This window comes from Apteryx mantelli, unplaced genomic scaffold (assembly GCF_036417845.1).
Source record: "Apteryx mantelli isolate bAptMan1 unplaced genomic scaffold, bAptMan1.hap1 HAP1_SCAFFOLD_71, whole genome shotgun sequence".
In the NCBI taxonomy this organism is placed as follows: Eukaryota; Metazoa; Chordata; class Aves; order Apterygiformes; family Apterygidae; genus Apteryx; species Apteryx mantelli.
Window position 1 is genome coordinate 506,333 of NW_027118797.1, and position 12,558 is coordinate 518,890.

The following is a 12,558-nucleotide window of genomic DNA, read 5'->3' on the forward strand; positions in this document are numbered from 1 at the left end:
TTGTCCCCGCTCTGCCCCAGCGTTTCTCCGCTGCAGACAGGGTGCCCCGCAGGGGTGCCCATCCGTGCAAGAAAGGGGCTGCAGCTTCAGCACTTGTGATGGAGACATGGCTGAGTAGAGTGGCCAAGGCAGCTCCTGCTCCAGAGCTGCTGCCCAGCTCTGCGCACTGCTGGGGGAGAGGCAGTGTTAGGAGGCCCAAGAGAGGGTGACAGGCAGCAGCAGTCCCCTCGCAAAGCCCTAGAGTGCCCTCCCGAGGGGCCTGGGCTCGTTGCACTGAGAGCCCTGAGGTGTGTGTGTGCAGGCATCCCTGGCAAGGGCAGCGTAGCAGGGAAGGGGCAGGATGCCCGGAGGAACACTAGAAGAGCCCAGGGGGCATCAATCCAAAATGGGCAGCAAATGGGTTGTGTTGGAAGTCTGGACTTCAGGGCAGGAAGGGTGTCTTTCCAGTCTGCCCCGCCAAAAGGAGCCTGATGACGCTGGGCAGTGACTTTCTCATGGCGAGGTGTGGTGGGGAGAGACCATGGCTCCCCGAGCAAATGCTGCCAGAGCTGCGCACAAACGTGGCCTTGCCCTCCGTGTGATGGCCCATGGGGGCCTGGTGAGAGGGCTTGGGAGTGCAATTGGAGAAGAGGTTTGCCTGGGCTGCTGAGAGCTGACAGTGCCTTCTTCCCTGTGCCAGAGAGATGAGGAAGACCCCAAGAGAGCTGCGTGTCTTCCTCTTCCAACGGCTGACAGCGCTGCTGGAGAGCGAGGAGTCCTGCCGGGAGATCCCCGCCATGGCTTTCCTCGTGGAGGTGAGGCTGCTGGCAGGCGGTGCCTTGCTGGGGTGCCTCTAGCTCCGGTGCTCTCTTGTACCCACGGGTGTGGGATGGCCAGCAGCGAGTGGAGGGAGCTGGGGCAGTGGGTGCCGTGCGATTAGTGCCCTTGGCCTTGGCCCCTGTGTGGTGGGGTAACTCTTGTCGCCACGTGGATTTGACGCCTCCTTTGTGCCAGCTCTCTAGTCAATGGCTCCTCAAAGGCCTGAGGATAAGAGGCTGCAGCTGGTGGCAAGGAGCAGAGGAGGAGGCGAGGGATCTGCGCAGTGCGCCATGAGGCCGAGGGCAGGGAGCGTGGCCCCGGGGGCTCTCGGCACTCAGTGCTGCATTTGGGCCGGGCTTTGTGTGTGCCTGGTGGCCTTGGCCTGAGCTGTTGGTGGGATCCAGCACTGCGTGACACAGGGAGTCCTGCCGCCATTGCCAGTTTGTGTGTGTTGTGTGTTTCAGCTGCTGGCCTGCAGTGACCTTCGTGGAGACGAAGACGCTTTCTTGGACCTCTTTCTTTGGACGTCTCTGCGGAGTCGCTGCTGCGTGATGCACGGGCTGGTGCTCAGAGGCCTCGTCCTGCTGTGTGAGAGACAGGAGATGGTGAGCAGGGGACAGCGGGGTGAAGGTGTGCAGGCAGCGTGGGTCTGGGTAGGGAGTGCTGTGGAACAGGGTGGCTTGGACTTTGCTGGGCCTCTGGAGCTGTGTTAGCTAGAGATCGTGGCGCAGCACCAAGCAAGGCAGCTCCAAAGGGCTTGTGTGGCGGGAGTGCTGTGGCCAGAGGGAGCGTCCCGCTGGGAGGTGGAGGGGAGCCTGAGCACAGGGCCAGGCTTTGGGCACAGGCAGCTTCCGGGCCGCGAGGCAGCAGCCCCCACCCTGCAGAGGCCAGCACGTGCTGAGTGCTGCCTGGGGGGGGGGGGGGGGGGGTGTCTCTGCACTGCGCCGTAGCCTCTGTGCACAAGCCGTGGGTGTCCGCAGGGCCTTGGCAATGGGGCCCTGAGCCCCGGCGGGACAGGAGCCGGCTAGGGTTAGGACTGCTCATGGCCAGGGCAGGTTTCCAGGCAGCCTTGGTTACTAAGCACGGTGCCCATTCAAGTCTGGTGGAGAAGAGGGCCACTGGTCAGGTGCAGAGGAGCCTGTGCTGTGCTCTCCTCCCTCCCTATGCCTCAGACCCCTCCAGGCCCATGGCTGTGCCGATAAGCCCAGGCAGCCAGGAGGTTGCTGCAGTGATTGCCGTGCCAGCTTCTGGGAAGCCAGCGGGGAAGCTGGTGTCTGACAAGGCAGGCCTTTTGGCCAGGGCAGTCTTTATTTCTTCAGGAAATGAGGTTGTGTTTCCCCCAGGTAAGAGAACTGCAGTACCTGTTGCCGCTGCTCATGAGGTACCTGCAGGATGTGGACAGGGACATGAGCACCAAGGCCTTGCTGGTGCTCAGCCATGTGGTCCCTGTGATGGAGGGAGAGAGGATCACCCACGCGGCTCCGCTGCTGGCCGAGAAGCTCCTGCCACTCTTTGATGACGTAAGGCTGTGGGGAGAGCCGGGGGTGCTGCTGGTGTGCGTGTGAGGCTGTGTGCGGGGTCACGGCTGTGGTGTGTTCCCCTGCGCGTGTGAATTTGTGCTTCCCACCACAGGCCATTTTGCAGTGTCTGCAGAGCTGGCCCACAGCTCCTTGGTGCAGAGGGAGGCTCCGAAACCTTCATCTCCCTATCAGCCACACTGCCCCCCGTGCTCCATGTGGGCTTGGAGCAGCCAGTGCTGAGGTGCCGCCTCTTCCTTCCCCCCAGGAGTCTGACTGCGTGCGGAAGCTCTCCATCCAGCTCTTTGGAGATGTGATGGAGACTGTAGCGGGCACCAAAAACCAGCAGCTGAAGATGCAAGTGCACCGGAGCCTGCTGCCCCTGTTCTTCCACCTGCATGATGAAAGCCCAAGTGTGGCCGAGGTATGGATGTGCAACGTGAGCGGTCATTTGGGGAGGGCAATGCTGACCCCCTTTGGGTGGGCGTGAGCGTGAGGAGCAAGGGCTGCTGGCAGTGGGCCCCTTTGAACGTGGGTCACCTTGAGGCCCAGGCTGCTGAGTGCCTGAGGAGGTGCCGAGCCCCAGCTTCCCAGCTGTCCCTGCAGGTGTCCGAGGATGGGGTTTGACCCCCAGTCGCTGTTGCCCCTGTGCTCTGCCCAGGGCTCGTGGAGAAGTCTGGCCTGGGGCATGCCCAGAGCAGCTCAGCAGCTCTTGGGGCTCGCTGTTGTGCTGCCAAGGCAGGACGAGGTGCCTGAGGTGCTGCTTGCTCGCCGTCTCTGCCCGGGACGTTGAAGCCCATGGCAGACCCAGGTCCCAGCTGCTGCCTCTTCCCATGGGGGGCCAGGAAAGGCCCTGAGGCTTGCTAAGAGGAGGGGGTCGCAGGGTCTTGTCGCCTGGGCTGCGGTGGCATCTCCCAGTCTCTGCTGCTGTGCAGGTCTCTCAGGAAGCCCTCGTTGGTGCTGCCGAGTTCCTCAAGTGGCAGCAGCTCAGACACCTGGCTGAGACAGCGCAGACATGGAGGATCGGCAAGTGCCTGGTAAGGACGGCCACAAAGCGCCCAGACCCAGCCCGGACAAGGCCTGTTCGCCTCCATGGCCAGCACGTGGGGCAGGCAGCTGTGCCCCTCACCACGGCTGCATCGCAGAGCCACCTGCCTGGAGCAGCACTCACGCTGCCCTTCTCCAGGCACACTGCCCCGGCAGGCTCTTCTCCAGGCTCCTCTCCCCTTGCTGACCCATGGGATGCTAAAGCAGCCTCTGGCCCAGCTGCGCCCTACAGCGGGAGGGCACCTCAGCGTGCCTGGGGAGCAGCCTGCCCTCTGCTCCCTCCAAAGCTCGGCACTGCCCAGCTTGTGTGTGGGAGTGACGAGTGTCCTGGCAGGGGAAGGCCGGGGAAGCTGGTCCAGGGTGGAGGGACTGCCTGGCTACATGGGGGTGTGTGCGCCAAGGCCGTGCCCTTGTGCTCTCCCCAGCTGGCGAGGGGCAGGAGAAGAGTGGACGAATACCTGCGCCAGAGCCTGTTGTACTTGGAGAGCCCCCAAGAGTCCTTGCGAGAGGCGGCTGTGAGGTTCACTGGTGAGCCCCAACCGCTGCGGTCCCTCTCTGTCCCGGGACAGCTCGGCCCCAGCCCCGGCTGCTGCGCTGGCAGCAAGAAGCAGCCTTGCGACTGTGGCTGCTGCAGCCCCGAGTGCCTGCTGGAGGGCCTGGGTGCCCGGGGGCTCCGTGTCACCCTCTGCCATCTTTGGCCACACGTGTGGGGCTGGTGGGAGCCTTGTTCAGTGCCTCACAGCAAGGCCCTTGGGTGTCCCACTGGGAAAGCGCCCTGGGGTCAGCCCAGCCCGAGGGGAGGTGGGCGCATGGCCAGGTGGGCAGGGCTGGGGGCCATGTTTGCTGCTGGGGGTGGGCTGTGGAGCAGGGTTTATGGGGGGCTGTGTGTGTGCCTAGGGCTCGTTGGGCGGCGCATGAGGGGCCGGAGCAGGCAGAAGCTGGAGGCCATCTGCGAGGGTGAGTGAGGGCAGCAGGGTGTCAGGCAGGGCTGGTGGGAGGAAGACAGATGCTGGGCAGGGAGCTGCTATGCCTGCCCCAGGCGAGGAGGGCTCTGCTCGCCGTGCAGAGCGGGGGCGGTGTGGGTAGAGTAGAGAGAAGATTTCAGGCACCTTTGGGACATTCCTGGCCAGTAACTGCCAGCCGATCCATTTGTCCCCCCTGCTCCCTCCTGGCTGTGGGAAGAGCCGGGTGGGACTGGCTGTGTCAGGAGGCGATGCCTGGGGCCTGTGCAGATACAGGGCCTTGATCTCTGCTCGCCTCCTTTCCCTCTCAGCCCTTCAAGGCTTGCAGGAGGACATCAGCCCGTCCATCCATTCCCTGGCGACACAAACCATCCTGATGCTGAGAGCTCCAGGGAGGCAGTCTGCATCTGGAGGCACCCATGAAGGCTTGTGCTACCGCCTGAGGAGAGCGTGGCAGCGGTGGCACTGTCCTCTGCGAGGAAGCTGCTGGTGCTCGGCCACGTCCTGATGCCAGGGTGCTCTGCGCACAGGGGCCACCTGAGTGTGCGGGGAAGTCATGGGGTCCCTGGCCTCTCTTGCTGCCTGCAGGACGGCTCCAGCCCTCTAGGCGCAGCCCATTGCAGACTTGTGCTGCCCGTCCACCCTCTGCTGGCCTTTCCCCAAAGAAGCAGCCCTGTCTCTCCATCGTGTGTCAGTGTCTTTTCATTGGGCAAACGAATTGGTGGAAAAGTCAGGCCGTGAAGGAATTGGTCTCACCCTGAGAGGGGAAGGATATGCCCTCCCTGCAGCAGTCTGTGGCAGCCACAACGTAACCCCCCCCCTCTTCCAGCAGTGAGGGAAGGCCCCCGTTTCCCCTTACAAAAGGGTCAGCAATGGCTGGAAGACTGCAGCGGTCTTGCGGAGATTCTGCCTTGAAAAGCCATGACCTCTTGTGCCTGAGGAAGGGCCTGGCGCTGGGCCCTTGCCGGCGCAGGCTTCCCCTGTTGTGGCTGAGCCCAGGAGCTAGGAGGCTGCCCAGATGCTCTGGCTCCAGCAGCCAAGTCAGCTGCCGTGCTGGGAAAGTCTCCTTCGCCAGAAGGCAAGGCTGCACCCGTTGCTGTCCCCTGCAGCCTGCCCTCCTGCGCTCAGAGAGGAAGAACCACTGGGCTCCCCTTTGAACACCAAAGGCGGTGAGTGCCTGTGGCCAGGCACCGCAGGATTTGCCCATGCGGGCACCAGTGCCCCAGGGCGCAGAGCTCTGCACAGGCACTAGAGGCTCCAGCCCCTCTGCAAAGGGAGCTCTTCAGGCTCCCTGACTGCAAAAGCCAAATGTAACAGCAGGAACAGGCTTGAGCGTGCGCCTTCAAAACGATGATACAGTATTTGCCCAGAGAGTTTACACCTTTCAGATGAGGGTTTGACACCTGCTGATTTCTCTCCTTCAAGGCTCTTCTTCTCCATGCCCACAATAGGGGTGATCCCTGCTGTAAAACCCACATGGCCATGACTGATCAACCCAAATTCAGCTGGGAGCCCTTAAATGGCCATGCATAAAGTAGATCAGCACAGTGCAACCTTGAGGCATCAGCCCTCCAGGCCCCTTGTGCAATCAGGGTGCTCAGTGAATGAGTGCTGCAGAGCGGATGCCTCAGTATACCCCAGCTGCAGGACATGGAGCCAGGCCCTGAGCTCAACCCAGCTTCTCCCATTGCAATCCCAATGCCCCGGAGCAGGGGCCATTGGCAGCAGCAGCAGCTCTGCACCCGAGGGCTCAGCACCATGGGCTCAGTTCAGGCAGGCAGCAGCTCGCCCAGCTCTGTGCGGCCGCTGCCCTCAACCGCTCGGCTCTGGTTCTGCGCCGGGCTGTCCCCACAGCCCTCAGGGAGGGCAGAGCCAGCACCGCCTGGGCGAGCACTCAAGGTGACACCTGCACCCCACGCGCCTTCTCTTCCCGCCTTTGCCCTCTGCTTCCCTCTTCCTGCTTTTCAGGACACCCCAGCGCCTGCTGTGTCGGTGTCCCCAGAGCCCTCTGTTGCTCTGCCCTCGCTTGACCTCTGAGTCCTGGGAGAGAGCCCTTGGCACAGGAGCATGGGCTATGTGACTGCTAAGCAGTATCCCCTCATAGACTTCAGTGGAGTTGCACCTCCCGCAACTGTACAACAGCATTTACTTCTATCACAAGGACCTTGCCCATCTCCCAGTTACTTCCACATACCCTTCTTGCCATCCAGTGCCACAAGAACAATGCCAAACTTAAAAGCAAATGACTGCTCCAGCAAACCTCACAAATCAGGTCTACAGCTCAGACAGAACAGAGATCAAAACATAACCCAGCAGGTATGCTGTAAGACACAGCTTTGCTCCCAGGGCTGAGCAAGTCCCAGGGATTTCAACAGGACATTTGTGCTCCTCCAGCTTTTTTAAAAAGCAGAGGGATCTTAAACTGTGCATCTTGGCAAACTCACAGAGTGCAAAACAAACTGATCCTCTTCTCGCCTCACATCTCTCCCATTCTAAGGAGCTTTCTGCAGTAGCACAAGAGGAACACGTGTGAATGCTGCATGTGACAGTCACAATAAATGGTTCAACTGTCCTCATTATTTCAAAAACATACCTAGAGCTAACTTGAACAAGAATTAGTTGTAAACAGCCACCTTAAGATTCAAGGCTCTGCTAAGCAGGCATTTCTGAACCCTGCTCCTATAGCCACTGCACTTCCTGGCAGTTGCAAGGCCCCTTGAACTATCAGCAAAGGAGGTCAGGAGTCACCTTCTGCATGCTTGACATCTACTCAGCAACACAGTACCTTTCAGACCTTAGCATTTGCTGGGGTGGCAGCAACACAGCTGACGCTTAACCAGACAAGGAGCAACCCTGGCAGACCTCACCTTTGCTTCTCTGACAGTAGAGCCCACTCCTTAAATTAGGTCACTAACTGCAGCCACCTGGTTGCAATTAATTGTTCACACACCACACAATTACCCAATTAACACACCAAAGTTAAGTAATCCAGTGAGAAAGTTTCTGATCTAGCCAACAGTTACAAATGCCAGCATCTATGCTCCACTGTGGACACATCCTGGTGCAGATAGGAGGGGAGACAGTGGCTTCTGGCGAATCTGCCACACCACCAACACTCATTGATTCTAAGCCCTGACTCATTTCTGCCATCTAGTTCTCACAAAAAGCCTGTTTAAGGTGTTTTTAGGCTGCACTTATGGTTGAACTGCTCACACTGAGAAGTAGCAAGCAGCACTGCCCTAAGCACATGCTTTTAGTTCACCAGCTGCTGGCTCATGCAGCTCCCAGGCTCTGACCACACCATTAGCCTCCTCAAGCTCCAAGGCACACTTGCATGTCAGCTCAGAGTTTGGAAATGCGATGACCACAGGTTCCTGGGGCACAGCTGGAACCCTGGACCCAATTCATCAATGAACATTCTGCACGTGCTTAGCTTTAAATAGCTATGTTGTTTGAGTGACCAGTTAAGTGTTGTCTTCAAGTGGAACCAAAGCACCTCGGCTTCTCTCTGATGTCCCTGTAGCAACAAGAGACTGCTGCTCAGTGACAGCTTCAGCAGTGGTTTTCCAGTTTCCATTCAGGAAGCTAGAGCAGACTGGGCAATACAGTCATTTTGCTAATTTGAGTCCTGGCACTACAAGGACCCATTCAGCAGAAAGCAATATACTGATTACAGCTTTCCTGCAGACAGCAGGTGCACCAGGCAGTCAACCCCACTCCCCTTCCCCTCCCCCACCCCACCCCCTTTTTTCCCCCCTTCAATTACAGTTCTCTTGTCTCATAGTAAGGCTACTTTTCAACTAATTTGGGCTTGTCTGGGAAAACAGTGGTGTTCCCTCCAGGAACTTTAGCAGAGCAAAAGCTACACACCTATGAAATCTCTCTCTGCCATTATGAAGAAAAAAAATGTTAACAGCAACATTAGCCCGAGTTACTTTATTGCACACACAGGTGAACATTTCCTGTTGAAACATTGGCTTAAATGGCTCATTGGAAAATGTGTAGCAACTCATAAAGCACCTTCCTCTTGGTATGAAACTCATAAATTCATACTGCTCTCCTAGTGAAAAAGCTTTCTTCCATCAAATATTATGCACAGACCTGGGGGGGGGGGGGCGGGGATAAGGCTGGGTCTTGTTAGGTAAATATGAGTAGTTAATTAATCATTGCAAGAGTTTGCCTGGATATTTTATAACAGAAATTAATTTTTCCACACCAACAGTAGGATGTCATTGGACTGGCAGAAAAAATACCTGCTAGTCCTTCTTCACTGCTGAGAAGGACTCGGGAGCAGTCCGAGAAATAGCTGGGTAACATCCACCGAGACCTGACATACGAATGGCCTCTTGGGAGGATTTCTGGAAACAGGCAGAGCTTCATTTAATGCCTATCTATTACTTACCAACGAGAGGTACACATTAATTTTTCCAAGCGTTTAGACTCAAAGCACAGCTTTACTTGAACATCTCGAGATCTATTTCACCCTCCCAAGAAACCTGAAAGTAACCTAAGCCTAATAATCTAAAACAAGCTTTTTAGCACCTCCCAGGAAGCAACCCACCCCCCCCAACACACACACGCTGAAAGCAAACCAGTGCTTAAACTGAATAAAAACGCTCCCATTTAAAAGCCCCCTTACGGGCCCTGCGAGGAAAAACTGTACAAGAGAGCGGGAGGATGCTCCCACGAAGCAGGACCCGGGGCGGGAAATGGCGGCGCTAACGGCCGCCGGGCGGGGGGGCGGGGCCGGGGGCGGGGCGGGGGGTGTCTCAGCAGTGCGGCGGGAGGGGGCGGGGCAGGGCCCGGCGGGGCGGGGCGGGGCGGGGCGGGGCTGCGCTGCGCTGCGCTGCGGGGGCGCGCGGAGCGTTGGCACGTGTGTCGCGCGCGCGTGGAGCGTTGGTGCTGGCAGCTTGTGCGGCGGGTGCCGGCCTCGCTTCAGGAGCTGCTGCCGGAGCCGGGCTGCTGGCGGGGAAGGAGGAGGGAGGCCGGGGCGGGGAGGGTTGGGGTGGCGGGGCGGGGCGCAGCACACACGGGCGCCGCTGAGGGGTGTAGGCCTTTTGGCGGTTAGCAGAGGCCCAGGAGCTCCGCTGAGGCCTGTGTGGGGCTGTGCAGCTGCGGCCTTCCCGTGCTGTAAAGTGCAGTGTGCGGCACTGATGACCGCTAGCAGTGAAGCCTCAGCGCAGGGAGAAGGAGGATGCCGTGCAGGCTTGGGACTGCAGAGCGGGCCTGGGACTGAGGCAGCCTTTTGTGTGAGAGACGTGCTCTAGTTGAGGCACTGGGCTGCCAGGGGAAGGAGCTGAAGGAAGAGGTGAGCAGGCTGCACGCCATGAGGGAGGGTGAAGAGGAGCTTGATGGGGTCTTTGCGGGAAGTCTGCAGAGGCAGGAGCCTGAGCCACACAAAGCAAGGAAGGAGGGACGGCTGGAGGCACCAACCTGAGTCCTCCGCGGCAGAGCCCTCCCTGCGAGCGTGCCACAGACCGAGGCACCGATCTGCCACAGAGAAGGCTGCCAGCCCTGGGGATTGAAGAGCTACATACAGCATCGGGGTGCTGCTTGACTGCGTTCCCCAGGGGGAAAACGTATTTACGTACATACTGACAGACATATCTATCTGTGCATACACACATATTTAATTTGTCAAAAGACTTCTCCCTTTCAAATTACCATTTGATTCCAGAGAGGCCAGCGCTGCTGCAAGACCTCAGGCTGAGTCTCCCCAAGAGGCGAGGGAGGCGGGACACTGCCGTGCTGCAGGACGAACAAGGCAGCCTCAAAGGGGTTGTGAGGAACGGGAGAGCAAAGGCTGCTGAGCACATCCCTTCCTCTGACCCACTGACACATCCTGGTGCCAAAGCCTTGCGTGAGGGAGCGCTTTCTGCCCTGACATCAAATACGTTGGCTATGGATCAGAGGAGCCAAAACCTCTCAGGTCCCCCTGTCCTGCTGTGCTGCCAATTCACGCCTGTGTTGTGCTTTGCCCCAAGAAGCAGTGCTCTTTCTTCATGACACGTGGGTGTCTTTTCTTTAAGGAGACAAAGGCGAGGAGGAAAACAGCTTTCCCATCGCTTTGGGGTCACTGCCCTCAACATCTCCATGCCCATTTCTCCCAGGCTGGGCCCATGGCTCTTTATGTGGCCCTGCCAGTGCAAGTGCTCAAGGCAACGCCTGCATCCGCGCATCTTCGCTTCCGCCCTCTTCTCTGCCACAGCTCCCTTCACTCCAGAAACGCCCGTGCACCCTAGCAGGGAACCAAGCAGGCCCACGCATAAGAGAAACGCTCCATCTGCCAAGCTGAGTTTGAAGAGAACCACAGCTGCGATCCTTCTGGAGCTTCCTGAAACGCCAGCATTACTGCCAAGAGCCCCCTTTCACCCTGCCGCTGTGCCCTGGGTGCACAGTGCTGGGACGAGAAACCTCTGCAGAAGCTGGAGCAAAAGATGAGGTGGACAAAGAGCCACAGCGGGTGAGAGCATGGGCCGCACTTCAGAGCAGGGCACTGCAGGTGCTGTTGGTCATGGCAGCCCAGGGAAGAGATGAGGAGAGCCTGTGCCAAGGAAGAGGGCTGTCTGCCTGTGAGAAAGAGGCAGCTGCTCTGTCCCCAAGAGACTGTTATTTGGAAATAAAGCAGCTTCCAGAGACACAGGGCCAGCATGGTGACCCGATGTTGCAGCCACTCCTGAAGGACTACTGGCAGTGTATTGATGGCCATGAGAAAAAAGAGGCAGCAAAGCCTTGCAGAGAAGAAAATGAAACAGAGTCAGTTCAGTTTTGTGGAGGAGGAAACTAAAATAACAAGGGACTTGCTTCTAGTCACATTGGAAAAGCAAGGCCAGGACATAAAAGAGTGCAGAACAGACTAACAGAGCTCCTTCCAGACGCTAGTTGAAAGACTATGGAGAGAAGGAGACTTCTCCGTGTCAGGAAATTGTTCCCCAAAAGGAAGGAAGAGAACCCCCCCCCCCACCACCACCACCTCTAGTTCGTCTTCCCATGCAAGGGAACAGCCCCAGCACTCAGTGCTCACCGTCTCAGCTCAGCAAGTGCCCTTCTTGCCCAGGCCAGTCCTGGCACAATTGCAGCAGCAAATTCAGCTGCTGCAGATGGAGGAAGGGGCTGCTGCCTCCAGGCCCCGCAGCAGCAGCAGCAGCAGCAGCAGCAGCAGCAGCAGCAGCACTGCTGTCTCCATCCTGATGGCTGAATCTTCCGTTTTCAGTTGTCTGCCTGTCCACAAGTAGACACGTTCACTTGTACTTAGGAATTTGTTTCACCTAAATTGCCATCTTTGAAAAATTAGGCTTTGAGTCCAAACTCAATGTGTAGGTGCCGCTAAGAGTAAGCTGAGACAGGCCTTTCTATCCTATCCTAAGAGTCACCCATGAAGGGCCTCGCACAGCTACCCTTAAGCAGATGCCCAAATTTCTTGCATTGAAAATGGGGTTGAGATGAACCTCTGCCCAAACGTGCCAGTCTAGTTTAGATGCTTCATGTCTCAAGAGCTACAAGACTGAAGTTAAAAGTGAGCTGTAAGTATAGAGATGGAATTTATTTTCTTTCCTTATTGTGGTACTGCTGGAGATGAAGGCTGTACATGCAGGCAGCGCACATCAGTCATTAGTTCCGTGGTGGAGCAGGGACTCCGTGGAACTTCTGAGAAAAGAGAGTGGCTGGAGACAAAGGACAGATGGCCTGACCCTTGACAATTAAGTAGTTGACTGCTTGTTACAAGAGCCGTCCGGGTAGAAATTTCAGACAGTTTAAGAAATGTCCCCAGGCAACTGCTGCCGTGTCTAGCTCGATTTGTACTCTTAAATGTGTTGGTTACCCTGGTGGGTGAAGTGTCCTCCAGACTCCTGTGGGTAGGTCTTACTGCACAAGTGACCAAATTGGACACAGTTAAGCCATTTGTAAAGAGTCGGCAGAAATTGTTCTCGCAGAAATGGTCACTTAAGACGGGGTGCTCCCAGCATTGCTGGAAAGCAAGCAGGTGAATATTTTGCTTGAAGGAGCACTAGGATGAATGGCCTTTCTTTCCGCTGATCTTTTCTAAATCTCTTTCTTTCCTTGCCTGTTTTGGGGTTTGCTTCCCTGATCTAAGGAGGGGGTCTCCTCCTGATGCCTCTGTCTCTGCCCCTGCTCCCTAAGAAAGGGGAGGCAGGGAGAGCGGAAACACACTGGCCACCCCGCAGGAGAGGGCTGGGGGCTGCAGGGCTTTGCCCTGCAGCACAGCAGGAGGG